The 18,107-nt window shown below is 41.4% G+C and overlaps 1 protein-coding gene across 3 annotated transcripts in view; it reads left to right on the forward strand.

Moving 5' to 3' along the window:
- Positions 1–12,907: 12,907 nt before the first annotated feature.
- The window catches only part of LOC138765115 (serine/threonine-protein kinase TBK1-like), a 60,484-nt gene continuing 55,284 nt past the window's right edge, over positions 12,908–18,107 (forward strand). Inside the window, exon 1 of one of the 3 annotated variants that reach the window (XM_069941889.1) lies at positions 12,908–13,189. The gene's annotated coding sequence lies outside the window, so the exon portion shown is untranslated. Of the gene's footprint in view, positions 13,190–13,225; positions 13,397–18,107 lie in introns of those variants that run through there. The other 2 variants (XM_069941885.1, XM_069941886.1) reach the window with 2 other exon arrangements.

The following is an 18,107-nucleotide window of genomic DNA, read 5'->3' on the forward strand; positions in this document are numbered from 1 at the left end:
ATTCCTTCATGTGAGGTGGTGAGTTCAGTATTGAGTTACTTACTTGTGACCAATACACACCCAATTTTCTTATAATTTAACTCAGTTAATGGCATCTTTGCCTGAGAACAGTAGTTCTCAACCAGTGGGCCACAGCATGTTTCCATGAGGATCTTTAAATATGTTAAATATAATACTTTAAATTTGTTAAAGATGTATTTCTTTGACTTGAAAATATTGCTTAGTCATTGCCATGTCATGTCAGGCCAGAAGCTAGGTGGGCCTTCGAATGAAAAAGATTGAGAACCACTGCCTTCGAATCTGATTGGGCTTGAGCCCATTACAGGGTGTGTCAAGAGAATGTTCTATGAGTGAGGAGGGCAGCTTTGTCAGAGATTAAGCAGGGGCATTGTTATCGTGTTATTGGAATACAACAGATCCCTAGGAAGAGTAGATCAACCATTAATAGTTAAGAATTATAACTCTACAACTTAATGCATTTACCTACTTAACAGCGGGAAGTTATTTATTGGTCTTAAAACATTTGGAATGTTCCCAAGGATGAGATAGATAACCAGATAACAATTACAGTACGGAAACAGGCCATATCGGCCCTTCTAGTCCGCACCGATCCAAGTGAACTCCACCTACCTTCTCCCTGCCCATAACCCTCCAATGCACTTTTTGTTTTCTCTTCTTCTTTGGCTTGGCTTCACGGACGAAGATTTATGGAGGGGTAATGTCCACGTCAGCTGAAGGCTCGTTTGTGGCTGACAAGTCCGATGCGGGACAGGCAGACACGGTTGCACTCTAGTGAGGTTGTATAACCCCAGCTGGCTCCTATCTGATGTGGATTGACTATTCCATAGTTCTTTGGTTAGTGTACCACATTCTAGAGTCTCAAAGGAACATTTTGTTTATGCCATTGTGTGATGATGAATTGAGCATCGAGCAGAGCTTAAAGCTTTTGAAGTCCAGCAACAGAATAGTAGTGGGCAAGGTGCCAGCGAATAGCCAGCACAGATGGAGCTGTACTGAAGCCTGATCTATGAATCTGCAACAACTTTGATGGCTATTTGGAATGTCAGTAGGATCACAGCTGGAAAAAGGAAGGTGGGCAGCTCTTAGTACCAGGAATAGTATCATTGCCAAGATTTATGTGGGTCCTGGTATACAGGTGCTTCATTGACTGTATGACACCTGGCCTTCCGTTGGAAAAGTTCTTTGAACTAAAGATGCGGTTTGTGTCTGGTTTGTCAGATGTTGATGTTTAAGATGCTTTTTGTAGCTGCTTTTATTCTGCAGTGTGTAGAGCTCGCCCTTGTCAGAATTGTGAGAAAACAACATCAAAGTGATCCATCATGACAGACAGATGATGGGAACAGAGATGGGTCGGCTGGAAATGTACTATTAAGGAGTTTCTAGTCAAATCCTAATGTCAAAAGTGTGCAATGATTCTGTCAATTTGAGGAGAAGCATTCAAGTTTATTATCATCTGACTGCATATATACAACCAGACAAAACAGCATTTCTCCAGACCACAGTGTATACACATGATACATAGCACATATTGATCACACACAAGATAAACTATGTATAAATATTTCAGAATAATTTACTCATTTCACTTTGCATCTTGCTTATCCAGTTTCAACTTCAACTACTGACTGTCATACTTAATTGAAGAACACTGAATTTACCAAACACTGGAAACCCCTGGACAATTGGTCAAAGCCCAAGTACAGGACAAGAAAATGTCTGGGTTAATAAAGAGATTTAATCATATAGAAAGGTAAAAACAAAAAATGATTTGATGAAAGAATTCTGAAGGGGTTAAGTGGGGTAAGAGTTGAATGGATTCCAAGTATCTTGAGCATTGCATGTTAAGGGGGCTGGTAATTAAAGGGGTGTTAAGGACCCTCATCACCCCAGTCCATGCCCTCTTCTCATGGCTACCATGAGGAGGAGATACAGGAGCCCAAAGACAAGCACACAGTGGCACAAGGACAGCTTCTTCCCCTCTGCCATCGGATTTCTGAATGGACAATGAACCACAGACACTACCTCACTTTCTCTTATATTTTTGCACTAATTTATTTTTTTAATGTAATTTATTAGCATTATTTTGCATTGTCACGCTGCTGCAAAACAATGAATTTCATAACATCTTCAGGTCAATAAATTCTGATATGATCCTGGCAAATCAGTTGCCAATGAACCAGAGGTGAGAGGATAATAGGCAACTGATAGAACACTATTTGTGGCAATGTTGTGTAGTGTTACTTTAAAATAAATGTTACATCTTACAGAGTCTTCCTTAATGTTTGGGACAGACACTTTGTTTTCCTTTATTTGCCCCTCAGTTCCACAGTTTTAAATTTGTAATCAAACAATTCACATGTGATTAAAGAGCACATTCCAGATTTTATTTAAGGTTATTTGTGTACATTTTGGTTTGACCATGTAGAAATTACATCACTTTTTATACATATACCCCTCATTTCAGGCCACCATAATATATGGGACATGTTATGCATATAAAAGTGGTCATGTTTATTTCTTTGTTGCATATCCCTTGCATGCAATGACTGCTTGAAGTTTGTGATTCACTGACATCACCAGGTGCTGAGTATCTTCTCTGGTGATGCTCTGCCAGGCCTCTGCTGCAGCCATCTTCAGCTCCTGCTTTCTTCGGGGCTTGTCCCCTTCCATTTTCTCTTCAACATATGGAAAGCAAAGGGGAGTCACGTGATGGAGTAGTGGCCGGACGGTGAACTCCAGCCCTCTCCAGAAAAGTCGGGAAAAACAAAGGAAAACACAAAGGCACAGAAATAAAAGTTACAGAAAAGTGAGTATAAAGGTGGAAAGAAGATGGCGACAAAAAAAGAAAAATCGAAAGCAACGGTAAGAAGAGAGGAAGAGAAGACAAAGGAGGAAAAAGGTGAAGGCCTTACCTGTCCGAAGAGGCCCGCTGCGGAGAGAGAAACCCGCTCCCTCAGGTCGGTAAATAATGGACTACAAAAATGGCTCGCAGAGCCGAGTAAAAGTGCACAACCGCGCATGCGCGATGCGAATGAAAAAAAACACACCGACGGGAGGGGGGACCAGCTGGGGAGTCGATCTCCACAGCCGGCAACGACAGCTGCAGAACACCTGCAGCAAGAAGAGACCACAGAAGACAATAGAAACAAGAAAGAAGAGGAGGAAAGGGCACCAAAGAAACAACAGATGGTCAACCCAGAGGAAGAAGAAGAGGAAGAGGAAGAGTACAGTGAAATAGAAGAAGAAAAGAAAGGCAAGGTAAAGGATATACTTGCTCTTATTAAAGGATACATGGAGTCATTTAAAGAATGGCAAACACAGGAATTTAAGGATTTAAGAAAAAGAATAAACAACACAGAAGAGAAAATAAATAAAATGGAGATGACCTTAACAGAAATGGGAAAGAAAATGGACAAGATGGAAGAGCGGGCAGTAGCAGCAGAAATGGAGGTAGAAGACTTAAAAAAGAAATTGGAGAAATCTAATAAAAAAACTAAAGAGACACAAGAACTACTAGCTCAAAAAATAGATACAATGGAAAACCATAACAGAAGAAATAACATAAAGATAGTGGGCCTTAAGGAAGATGAAGAAGGCAAGAATATGAGGGAGTTTATAAAAGAGTGGATCCCTAAGACCCTAGGATGTCCAGAACTACAGCAAGAAATGGAAATAGAAAGGGCACATAGAGTATTGGCCTCTAAACCACAACCACAACAAAAACCAAGATCTATTGTAGTAAAATTCCTAAGATATACTACAAGAGAAAAGGTACTGGAGAAGACAATGGAAAAAGTAAGAGAGGGCAACAAACCACTGGAGTATAAAGGGCAAAAAATCTTCATTTATCCAGATATAAGTTTTGAACTCCTAAAGAAGAGAAAAGAGTTCAAAACAGCAAAGGCGATTTTATGGAAGAAAGGGTATAAATTTATACTAAAGCATCCAGCGGTATTGAAAATATTTATTCCAGGACAACAAAACAGACTATTCTCGGATCCAGAAGAAGCACGAAAATTTGCAGAACAATTACAAAAATAGACTGAGGGAGGAAGACGGGTAATGAGAGTTAAAATGATCACGATTGATATGTATGTGGGTAAAGACAAAAATAGACTGAGGGATGAAGACGGGTAATGAGAGTAAAAATGATCACGATTGATATGTATGCGGGTAAAGAGGTATAAGAGTGAATAGAGACAAGGAGCATACGTGAATGTATCTGTACTTAGAGGAAAATATAGATAGTATAGACAAGAATTAATAAGGGAAGGTAATGGAATAGAGAGAATAAGGAGGGAATTAAAAGAGTGACCTTTGTGACATATGAAAAGTGAAATCTTTTCTGGGGGAGGCGGGGTGGGGGGAAATAGCGGTCACTGCAAAATCAGTTGACGCTTGCGAGTGGATTCGCAAATCCAAATGGAGAGGGGAGATGTGGTTGTCCGACAAGGGATAAAGGACAACTCAGGAGGTGAAGGGGAGATTGGGGATAAATAAGATAGAAATAGGAGAATAAGGAAAATGTTGGATGTTGTAGGAATGTTGTCTTATAAAGAGTTGAAAATAAGAAAACAGAAATGGAAAAGGAGGAAAGGTAATGATGGAAAAACGGAAAGAGAAGATAAACAAAATATAAAAGGGCTACGCTGAACTATATGTCTTTAAATATTAATGGAATACATAACCAAATTAAAAGGAAGAAACTACTAAATTTAAATGAATAAATGTATTCCATTAGAAAAAATAACAGATAGGTTAAGAAATAATATTGAAATATTCGAACAAGTATAGGAGCCTTACATTAAATACAATAGCGAAAACCTACCGGGGACAAACAGTACCTAAGTTGATGGAAGGAGAAGGAAAGAAAAGAATGGACTCAGTAGAATTTCTGGTGTAATTTTGTTGAATGACAACATTGTCTGACTGGCTTAATGCAACCTAGATTGTATACCTAAAATGGATGAGAGGGGGGGGGGGGGGTGGGAGGGTGGTTTGGGAGGAAAGGGGGGGGGGAGAAAAAGTCACTGTATATGTGTGAAAAAGAAATAGTGTATATCATGGCTGATGTGATTTATGGTGTGAAAAATAAAAAATTTAAAAAAAAACATATGGAAAGCATAAAGGGAAATAGCAAGTACAGAAAAAGAATTAGCAATAAGGGAAGATACAACAAAAAGAAGAGAATTGGTGGACAACAAAATAAAATATGAAACACTACAAACATATAAGGTGGAGAAGAACATAATGAAGACAAAACAGAAGTATTGTGAGCTAGGAGAAAAAAACACACAAAATACTAGGTTGGCAACTGAAGACAGAGCAAACTAAAAGAACGGTATTGGCATCAAGGAAAAAGGACAAACAAATTACATATAACCCAACGGAAATCAATGAAAACTTCAAGGAATTCTACGAGCAATTATATCGAACTGAGAACGAAGGGAAAGAAGACAAAATAGATGAGTTTCTAGCTAAAATTGAACTACTGAAATTGCAAGGAGGAGCAAAACAAATTAATAAAATCATTTGAAACAGAGGAAATACAGGATATATTAAAAAAACTACCGAACAATAAAATGCCGGGAGAGGACGGACTCCCAATAGAATTCTATGAAACATTTAAAGACTTATTAATTCCTCCTCTCCTGGAAGTAATGAACCAGATTGAAAAAACACAAAACATGCCAGATTCATGCAAAACAGCAATAATTACAGTAATACCAAAGACAGGGAAAGATCCACTAACACCAGCATTGAATAGAGCAATATCTCTACTCAACACAGATTTATGAAGAAAAGACGAACAATGGACAATATCTGTAAGTTCATTAACTTAATCCATGCAGTTCAATCCAACAAGGAAACAAGACGCCAACAGTGGCGGTGGCGGTTGCCTTAGACACAGCGAAAGCCTTTTACAGAGTAGAATGGAATTATTTATTCAAAGTACTACAGAGGTTCAACCTACCAGAGAAATATATTAATTGGATTAAAGCATTATATAAGGGACCATTGGCAAAGGTGACAGTAAATGGATATATATCAAACCAATTTAAATTAAGCAGGTCAACTAGGCAGGGATGTCCACTATCTCCCTCACTGTTTGCGTTAGCTATAGAACCATTGGCAGAACTGATAAGAACAGAAAATAAAATAAGAGGGATAAAAATAAAAGAGAAGGAATATAAAAATCAGTCTATTTGCAGATGAAGCCATAGTATACTTAACAGAACCAGAATTATCAATAAAAGAATTACATAAGAAATTGAAGGAATGTGGAGAAGTATCGGGGTACAAGATCAATGCAAATAAAAGTGAAGCAATGCCAATGAATAATGCGGATTTCACAAAGTTTAAGAAAGAATCACCATTTAAATGCAAAACACAAGCAATCCGATACCTAGGTATTCAACTAGATAATAATCTAGGCCATCTATACAAATTAAATTATCAGCCATTAATGAAGAAATTACAAGACGACTTAGAACATTGGAAAGACTTACCACTAACACTGATAGGAAGGGTAAATTGCATTAAAATGAATATCTTCCCAAGGATACAATACCTATTCCAATCGTTACCAATTCACCTAACAGAGAAATTCTTCAAGGAGCTAAAGAAAATAATAAGGAAATTCTTATGGAAAGGGGGGAAACCACTAGATAAATTAATAGAATGGTACAAACAAGGGGGCTTACAGCTATCAAACTTTAAGAATTATTATAGAGCAGCACAATTAAGATACCTATCAGATTTTTATCAAACAAGGGAAAAACCAGATTGGACCAGATTAGAGCTAGATAAAATAGGGAAGATGGTACCTGAACATGTACTATATAAGTGGGATGAAACGCTGGTGCAACAGGAGAATTCACCAGTACTGCGCCATCTGCTCAACATTTGGAAGAAGATTCACATAGAAAGGAAAAAAATAAATTATCAACTACAAAATTAATATTGATGCAAAATCAACTAATCCCCTTCACAATAGATAACCTTTCCTTTAGAGAATGGGAGAGAAAAGGGATGAAAAGAATAGAAGATTGTTTTTCGGGAAATAAATTATTACCTTTTGAACAAATGAAGTGCAAATATGGTATAAGTCACAGTACAATGTTTGCATACCACCAACTGAAAACCTACTTGAAGGACAAATTGGGAAGCAGGCTGAGGTTACCAGAAGGAAGCAGTTTTGAATATGTGATTACAGACACAATGATAATTAAAAGATTTATAACAAACGTGTACATCAAACTGCAAGAGAAAGAGAATGAGGAAACAAGCTGTAAACCCAAACAAAAATGGGAACAAGATCTAAACATAAAGATAAAGAATGAAACATGGGAAAAGCTATGCTCCGGAAATAGGAGAAATACAATAAGCACGAGGTTACGCATGATACAATATAATTGGTTACACAGGCTATACACCATGCCCCAAAAGTTAAATAAATGGGACCCATCAGTATCAGATAGATGTTTTCGCTGTAAGATGGAGACGGGAACAACAGTACATGCAATCTGGGCACGTGAGAAAGTGGAAAAGTTTTGGGAAGATCTAAACCAGGTATTAAATAAAATCACAAAAAGCAACATTCCAAAAAATCCAGAGATCTTTCTTCTAAGTAATATAAGAAGTAAAGAACTTGGACTCGATTTGAATGGAGCACAAAAAAGATTTATTATGATTGCCTTAGCTGTAGCAAAAAAGTGTATTATGTCAACCTGGAAATCAGAAGATAGCCGAGAATACTGCAATGGTACATAGAAATGAATAAATGTATTCCATTGGAAAAAATAACATATAATTTAAGAAATAACATCACAGTATTCGAACAAATTTGGGAACTGTACATGGAACACAACAGAGAAGTCCTACCGCAGACCTCCACCACCTAAAATGACAGGAGAGGACGAAATGAACTGATCCAGTATGTAAAAGTAGATGACACTATTTTCTTGTTTATTTTCATTGTGTGATAACATTGTTTAATGGGTTTAATGTATCATATATGTTGAACATTGAGTGGGTAGGGACGGGGGGTGAAGGAGGGAGGGAAGGGAGGGGGGAAAGGGGAGAAAATGACACTGTGTATATTCAAGAGGGAAATGTTTATGTATTTTGGCCAGTATGGTTCATAGTGTGAAAAATAAAAAAAAAACATATGGAAAGCATGCTCAATTGGATTTAGATTGGGTGACTGACTTGGCCATTCAAGAATTTTCCCATTTTTAGCCTTGAAAAACTCCTTAGTTGATTTAGCAGTATGTTTGAAGCATTGTCTTGCTGTAGGATGAACCACTGTCCAATGAGTTTTCGAACTTGAGCAAACATTTCTATACTCCTCAGAATTCATTTTGCTACAGCCATCAGCAGTTATATCATCAATGAAGATCAGTGCAACCGTAGCTGTGGGAGCCATACATGTCCAGGCCATAACACCCCCATCATGTTTCACAGATGAGGTGATATGCTTTGGATTTTGGACATCTCCTTTACACCTCCACACATTGCTCTTGCCATCACTCTGATGCAGGTCTTATCTATCCACAAAACCTTTTTCCAGAATTCTGCAAGCTCATTTAACTACTTGGTAAACTGCAATCTGGCCATTCTGTTTATGTGGCTAACTCATGGTTTGCATCTTGCAGTGAAGCCTCTGCATTTCTGTTCATCAAGTCTTCTCCCGACAGTAGTCATTGACGCATCCACACCTACCTCTTGAGGAGTATTCCTGATCTGTCCGACGGGCATTTGGAAAATTTTCTTCATTATGATGAGAAATCTTCTGTTATCAGCAGTGAAGTCTTCCTTGGTGCACCAGTCCCTTTGTGGTTACTGAGCTCACCAGTACGCTCTTTCTTCTTAATGATGCTCCAAACAGTTTATTTTGGTAATCCAAAGGTTTGGCCAATGTCTGTTACTGTTTTATTCTTGCTTTTCAGCCTCATAATGGCTCTTTGATTTTCATTGATGCAATTCTGGTCTTCATGTAGAAAAATGGCAGCTACAGACTCCAAAGGTGATCAAAAGCTTAGAAGTAAGCTCAGCCCTCTCCTGCCTGCACCAATGAAGCAATTAAACATACCTGAACAACCACAAACACCTGTGAAGCCAAATATGCCAAACATTATGATGCCCTGAAATGGGGGAACTATGTATAAAATGTGCCATAAATTCTCTATGGTCAATCCAAAATGAATACAAATAACCTTGAATAAAATCTGGAATGTGCACATGTGAATTGCTTGATTACAACTTTAAAACCATGTAGCACAGGGGCAAATAAAGGGAAAAAAAATAAATGTCTGGTCCAAACATGGAGAGCACTGTATGCTCCCAGTAGGGGTTCAACAGTACTGGAAGAATTGAACAGGTTTTTTTTTTAATTGCAAATTCCATTTCAATTCAAATAAGCAGCCGTTACCTGAAATTCCAGGTATGTTTCTAAAAGTAGTGTCTTAAGTTAACAAATAATTCTTCCAACCTTTGAGCTTGAATTGTCAGGAGTACCCTCTTGACTCAGATGCATTTATTTTCCTGTGTAATTTCCGAAATTGGTGTGCCAGTATTGCCAGGAGTTACCTGCATTTCTAGGATTACATTCCCTGCAGGTATATCTGAATTTCCAGATGTAAGACTCTAAGGTAAAAACATCATGAGATGGGACCGGAGAAGGAGTCACCCAGTACTAAGGAGTAACAGAATGCAGATGTGACCTTGTCCACTCAAGATAAGCTTTGCACTAACAAGAATGATGTGCAGCATACTAACAGAGAAGGATAGCAACAGTTTATTCATTGGACAATGTAATGGTATGATCATTTACTAAGTACGTATCCTGAGGTATAAAAAAACACCACTTGCTGATAACGGCAGAATGCGCCTTCTCCAACTAACACTGTTAGTTGCAAGTGTTACAATCCGGTAATAAAGAACCTTGATTTCGACTCAGTCTGGTGTTTGATTCACTCATTCATGAACAAAGCAGACCTAACAAAGACCCAAGGTGGCAAGTCTATATGTCCAGCCGTACAATTTAAGATACACTCGTGTTTTCCATACCTGTGTACTGCATCAAGCAAGGATTCGAGTTTATCTGTACATTGTACTGATATGGCATAACAGTAAAAATTCTTACTCACACATTCGTACAAAGCATGAATACATAAAGCTTAATTCCGTCCAGTAGGACTACCGGTAATTTATAAAATTACTCATTCTTTACTTTTTCCATTTCTCGTTGACCTGTTAACTCTCCTTTTGCCAGGGTGGTGGATTTCCATGATGTTAGTGGGGCTATGACTCAGCACCCACTTCCAAGTTTTCTGCTTGTACCCCTCAAATGTAGCTCAAGGCAAAGGTGGTGTTGCCACCTGAAGGGCTGTTTAAAAACTACAGACACACTTCTATGAATTGCACAAGACCTTGTGCCTTTTCTGGCATGGACTTGCCTACTGGTCTTCACAGAGTGGCAAGGAGCAAGAAGAATATATTTGTAATATTATTGACCAAAACTATACCCATTTTAATTGGAGCTGTGGTTATGTTCGGGGTGGAGAAGGGAAAGAATTCCTGTAGTTCATTCAGAACTTATTATCAGTATCCTTTCCACTTAGGGAAACAAATCAAGAGGTGAGTGTCACAGAGCAGGAGGATTTCAAACAATATAAATGCTCTAGGGTGAGTGACTAAAACCACTCTAGAATAAAACTAACTTCATGTAGCTAGCCAGTGGATTAAAGGAGGATCTGATTTGGGTGGATTTGAGTCCTTTGGTTGATAGAAACATAGTGGTAGACGATAAAGAGTGAAGTTTAGATGCATTCCTAGAGAGATCCCTTGACACAAAAATGAGAAAGAATACTTGGTGAAAAGAAAGGTAATGGTGCAAATGACAGAGTCCTGCTTGATAATGTAAGGATAAAATGCAAATTGAGGAAAGCTAATTAAGGCCAAGAGAATAGATTGGTGATTAACTGAAGGGATCCCAAGACAAATTAACAATGAAAGATTGCTTGAGGCGGGGCTGATTGTAAAATAAACGGATATCTACAGGTGGCGGCAGAATGTATGGTTTCTAAGGAAGAGGACTTTGCCAAGTCCATGACAAGCAAGAAGATTGTTAGAGTATTTGATGAAATCAGAATTGATATAGGCATCAAAAAAGCTTGGGTTCCCATTTTTTCCACCCCACTCACATACCACTTTCTTCTTTGGCTTGGCTTCGCGGATGAAGATTTATGGAGGGGTAATGTCCACGTCAGCTGCAGGCTCGTTTGTGGCTGACAAGTCCGATGCGGGACAGGCAGACACGGTGGCAGCGGTTGCAAGTGAAAATTGGTGGGTTGGGGTTGGGTGTTGGGTTTTTCCTCCTTTGTCTTTTGTCAGTGAGCTCTGCGGTCTTCTTCAAAGGAGGTTGCTGCCTGCCGAACTGTGAGGCGCCAAGATGCACGGTTTGAGGCGAGATCAGCCCACTGGCGGTGGTCAATGGGGCAGGCACCAAGAGATTTCTTTAGGCAGTCCTTGTACCTCTTCTTTGGTGCACCTCTGTCACGGTGGCCAGTGGAGAGCTCACCATATAACATGATCTTGGGAAGGCGATTCTGGAGACGCGACCTACCCAGCGCAGTTGGATCTTCAGCAGCGTGGTTTCGATGCTGTCGACCTCTGCCATCTCGAGTACTTCGATGTTAGGGATGAAGTTGCTCCAATGAATGTTGAGGATGGAGCGGAGTCAACGCTGGTGGAAGCGTTCTAGGAGCCGTAGGTGACCCCTTACTAACCACAGAGCACCTATGGAATCCTAAGGTTGTATGTGAGTGGAAATAAAAGCATTGAGAACCACTGGCTTAGGGTATCTAAAGTTCATGTTATATGATCTAGATGGGATTGGATTGAAATGATTTTCGTCACTTTGGTTTGTGCATTATTCAGTCAAGTAAACCCTCATTTGTGATTCGATAATAAAACCAAAGGACAGGGTATCGTGTTAGTGTGCAGGATACAGGGTAAAAAAAAGTACAGGTAAAACATTGCAGGGGCACCATCATTTACCCATGAGAGGTCTATTCAAGAAGCTGATAACAGCAGGAAAGACTGTCCTTGACTCTAGATGTTTGCCTTTTCAAGTCCACGCATCTTCAGTCTGATAGAAGTGGGGCGAGATGGGTCCTTTCCCAAGGCAGCGAAAGGTCAATGAAAGAGAAGTTGGTTTGTGTTATGGCCTGAGTTGCATTCACAGCTCTGCAGTTTCTCATGGTCTTGGGTAGTTTAGAAGGGGGGGGGGGGGGGCATTTGAAAACTACTGCTCTGAACTTTTTTTTCCCAACTAGTACTGCTTTAAGGACTAACCTATCACATAGGTGATCTGTTGTTGGTTACTTAAAATGGCATGGGGGGGGGGGAAGGTTGAGAACCACTGCTCTAAACCTCTCCTATCCTTGTACCTATGTAAGTCTTTTATCTACACAATTGTATATAAAACCTACCTCGACGACTAACCAATGGAACCTCTTCCATTTACATAAGCACTGCAAACTGTTAGTTGCCCCTTCCATACCTTCAGCCATTGAAAAAAACTGTTTGCTGACAGTCAAGGGGTTCTTCATGACTCCAATAGGATGGGGGTCTGAGAGTGAAACAGCCTTTTCATTCACACCCCCCTCCCCCCGCCCCGGGAAGTTAGCACTTAAACTACAGGGTATTTCGAATGTTTGCAGACACGGTTGTAGTGAAAAGGCAAAGCTGGAGAAACTTAGCAGGTCAGTGTCCTTTGCATAGCAAAGCTAAAGATCCATAACCAACGTTGCGGATCAAGGACAAAGCGACATAACCAAGGTCCTCGGAGTTCCTTGCTCCTATGTTCCTGCGATCACCCACCCCCGGGGGTTGCATGGAAGATGATGCATCAGGTTCCTGCTCCCATTTCTGGATGGCCCGGCCAGGGCGACCGCAGCGACTGGGCGACTGGCCCCGACTCGCCGGAGAACCCTGGGCCCTGAGCGGCGGCTCTCGGACGCGGAAGGAGGAGCGGCTGAAGATGCGGAAGGAGCGAAGCCCGGGGCTCAGTTCCCATCTTTGCGCTGCTGCTCCGAGGGAGAAGAGGGAGGGAGCGGAAAGGTCGCGAGTCCCTGCTGCCGCGGCCAAAGGCAGCGCGGAGGTGAGTGGCAGGGGACCCACCGAGGACCGGTCGGCGAGCCCGGACCCTCCGCCCCGCTTGCGAACCCCAGCGCCGGTTGGGCTCCAGGCGCCCTCCCTTCCCAGCCCCCAGAAGAACAGCTGAGCTTGAAGGGGGGCTGCTTTTGCACAGAGCTGGGGCATGATTTGGGAGAGAGGGGCCGGCTTGTGGCCACTAACTTCCCACCAGGTGAGAATGGCTTTGGTCGTGATGGAGGAGAGAAATATGGTGGAGGGTCCCTGGAGTGTGTTTGGAAGATCACTTATGGATACTTGATAAGGTGGGCACTCCAACAAGAGGACATGGTCACAGATAGACACACACACATCCGACACACACATATATATACGCACACATATACTACACATATAGATACACATATACACACACATATATAGATACACACACATATACTACACATATATCTTTTCTTCTTTGGCTTGGCTTCGCGGACGAAGATTTATGGAGGGGGTAAAAAGTCCACGTCAGCTGCAGGCTCGTTTGTGGCTGACCAGTCCGATGCGGGACAGGCAGACACGATTGCAGCGGTTGCAAGGGAGAATTGGTTGGTTGGGGTTGGGTGTTGGGTTTTTCCTCCTTTGCCTTTTGTCAGTGAGGTGGGCTCTGCGGTCTTCTTCAAAGGAGGCTGCTGCCCGCCAAACTGTGAGGCGCCAAGATGCACGGTTTGAGGCGTTATCAGCCCACTGGCGGTGGTCAATGTGGCAGGCACCAAGAGATTTCTTTAGGCAGTCCTTGTACCTTTTCTTTGGTGCACCTCTGTCACGGTGGCCAGTGGAGAGCTCGCCATATAATACGATCTTGGGAAGGCGATGGTCCTCCATTCTGGAGACGTGACCCATCCAGCGCAGCTGGATCTTCAGCAGCGTGGACTCGATGCTGTCGACCTCTGCCATCTCGAGTACCTCGACGTTAGGGGTGTGAGCGCTCCAATGGATGTTGAGGATGGAGCGGAGACAACGCTGGTGGAAGCGTTCTAGGAGCCGTAGGTGGTGCCGGTAAAGGACCCATGATTCGGAGCCGAACAGGAGTGTGGGTATGACAACGGCTCTGTATACGCTTATCTTTGTGAGGTTTTTCAGTTGGTTGTTTTTCCAGACTCTTTTGTGTAGTCTTCCAAAGGCGCTATTTGCCTTGGCGAGTCTGTTGTCTATCTCATTGTCGATCCTTGCATCTGATGAAATGGTGCAGCCGAGATAGGTAAACTGGTTGACCGTTTTGAGTTTTGTGTGCCCGATGGAGATGTGGGGGGGCTGGTAGTCATGGTGGGGAGCTGGCTGATGGAGGACCTCAGTTTTCTTCAGGCTGACTTCCAGGCCAAACATTTTGGCAGTTTCCGCAAAGCAGGACGTCAAGCGCTGAAGAGCTGGCTCTGAATGGGCAACTAAAGCGGCATCATCTGCAAAGAGTAGTTCACGGACAAGTTTCTCTTGTGTCTTGGTGTGAGCTTGCAGGCGCCTCAGATTGAAGAGACTGCCATCCGTGCGGTACCGGATGTAAACAGCGTCTTCATTGTTGGGGTCTTTCATGGCTTGGTTCAGCATCATGCTGAAGAAGATTGAAAAGAGGGTTGGTGCGAGAACACGGCCTTGCTTCACGCCATTGTTAATGGAGAAGGGTTCAGAGAGCTCATTGCTGTATCTGACCCGACCTTAACACACACATATATATACACACACAAACACACACACACACATATATATATATATATACACATACACATATATATAGATACACATACTACACACATATATAGATACACACACATATACTACACACACATATATACACATACACATATATAGACACACACACACATATATATACACATACACACACATACTACACACATATAGATACACACACATATACTACACACACATATATAGATACACATATACACACACATACTACACATATATATAGATACACATGTACACACACATACTACACATATATATAGATACACATACTGTTAGGTCTGCTTTGTTCATGAATGAGTGAGACAAACACCAGGCTGAGTCGAAATCAGGGTTCTTTGTTCTTTATTACCGGATTGTAACACTTGCGACTAAACATGTTAGTCGGAGAATGCATTCTGCCGTTATCAGCAAAATGGTGATTTTTTATACCCTTGGATATGTGCTTAGAACATCATCATATCATTACTTGTCCAATGACTAAAACTGTTGCTATCCTTTCCCTGCTAGCTTCCTGCCTCTCAATCCATCAATGTCTCTCTTATCTTGTAAGTACAAGGATGCATTTACATCTTGTTACAGCCCTGTACAGGGCAGGGTAACTCCCTACACATTCCCATCTCATGATGTTTTACCTTACAATACACACACATACTACACACATATATAGATACACACACATATACTACACACACATATACTACACACACAATATATACACATACACACATATATATAGACACACACACATATATATATACACATACACACATGCTACACACATATATAGATACACATACACACATACTACACACATATATAGATACACACACATATACTACACACATATATAGATACACATACACACACATACTACACACATAGATACACACACATATTTTCTTTGGCTTGGCTTCGCGGACGAAGATTTATCGAGGGGGTAAAAGTCCACGTCAGCTGCAGGCTCGTTTGTGGCTGACAAGTCCGATGCGGGACAGGCAGACACGGTTGCAGCGGCTGCAGGGGAAAATTGGTGGGTTGGGGTTGGGTGTTGGGTTTTTCCTCCTTTGCCTTTTGTCAGTGAGGTGGGCTCTGCGGTCTTCTTCAAAGGAGGTTGCTGCCCGCCAAACTGTGAGGCGCCAAGATGCACGGTTTGAGGCGAGATCAGCCCACTGGCGGTGGTCAATGTGGCAGGCACCAAGAGATGTCTTTAGGCAGTCCTTGTACCTTTTCTTTGGTGCACCTCTGTCACGGTGGCCAGTGGAGAGCTCGCCATATAACACGATCTTGGGAAGGCGATGGTCCTCCATTCTGGAGACGTGACCCATCCAGCGCAGCTGGATCTTCAGCAGCATGGACTCGATGCTGTCGACCTCTGCCATCTCGAGTACTTCGACGTTAGGGATGTAAGCGCTCCAATGGATGTTGAGGATGGAGCGGAGACAACGCTGGTGGAAGCGTTCTAGGAGCCGTAGGTGATGCCGGTAGAGGACCCATGATTCGGAGCCGAACAGGAGTGTGGGTATGACAACGGCTCTGTATACGCTTATCTTTGTGAGGTTTTTCAGTTGGTTGTTTTTCCAGACTCTTTTGTGTAGTCTTCCAAAGGCGCTATTTGCCTTGGCGAGTCTGTTGTCTATCTCCTACATATATAAGAAGAAGAAGAAGAATATATATACATACACACATACTACACATATATATAGATACACATACACACACATACTACACACATATATAGATACACATATACTACACACACATATATATACACATACACACATATATAGACACACACACATATATACACATACACACACATACTACACACATATATAGATACACACACATATACTACACACACATGTACACACACATACTACACATATATATAGATACACACATATACTACACACACATATACTACATGCACATATATATAGATACACATACACACATATATATACATACACACATACTACACATATATATAGATACACATACATACACATACTACACACATATATTGATACACACACATATACTACACACACATATATATACACATACACACACATATATAGACACACATATATATATATACATACACACACATACTACACACATATATAGATACACACACATACACTACACACACATATACTACACACACATATATAGATACACATATACACACACATACTACACATATATATAGATACACACACACATATACTACACACACATATATATATATACACATACACACACATATATAGACACACACACATATATATATAGATACACACACACATACTACACATACATATATAGATACACATACACACACATACTACATATATATATAGATACACACACATATATAGATACAGATATACACACACATATATATACACACATACTACACACATACTACACACATATATAGATACAGATACACACACACATATATACGCACACATATACTACACACACATATATAGATACACACACACACACACACACACACACACACACATATATATATATATATATATATATATATATATATATATCTTTGGCTTGGCTTCGCGGACGAAGATTTATCGAGGGGGTAAAAGTCCACGTCAGCTGCAGGCTCGTTTGTGGCTGACAAGTCCGATGCGGGACAGGCAGACACGGTTGCAGCGGCTGCAGGGGAAAATTGGTGGGTTGGGGTTGGGTGTTGGGTTTTTCCTCCTTTGCCTTTTGTCAGTGAGGTGGGCTCTGCGGTCTTCTTCAAAGGAGGTTGCTGCCCGCCAAACTGTGAGGCGCCAAGATGCACGGTTTGAGGCGTTATCAGCCCACTGGCGGTGGTCAATGTGGCAGGCACCAAGAGATTTCTTTAGGCAGTCCTTGTACCTTTTCTTTGGTGCACCTCTGTCACGGTGGCCAGTGGAGAGCTCGCCATATAACACGATCTTGGGAAGGCGATGGTCCTCCATTCTGGAGACGTGACCCATCCAGCGCAGCTGGATCTTCAGCAGCGTGGACTCGATGCTGTCGACCTCTGCCATCTCGAGTACTTCGACGTTAGGGATGAAAGCGCTCCAATGGATGTTGAGGATGGAGCGGAGACAACGCTGGTGGAAGCGTTCTAGGAGCCGTAGGTGATGCCAGTAGAGGACCCATGATTCGGAGCC

This window comes from Narcine bancroftii, chromosome 5 (assembly GCF_036971445.1).
Source record: "Narcine bancroftii isolate sNarBan1 chromosome 5, sNarBan1.hap1, whole genome shotgun sequence".
Lineage (NCBI taxonomy): Eukaryota > Metazoa > Chordata > Chondrichthyes > Torpediniformes > Narcinidae > Narcine > Narcine bancroftii.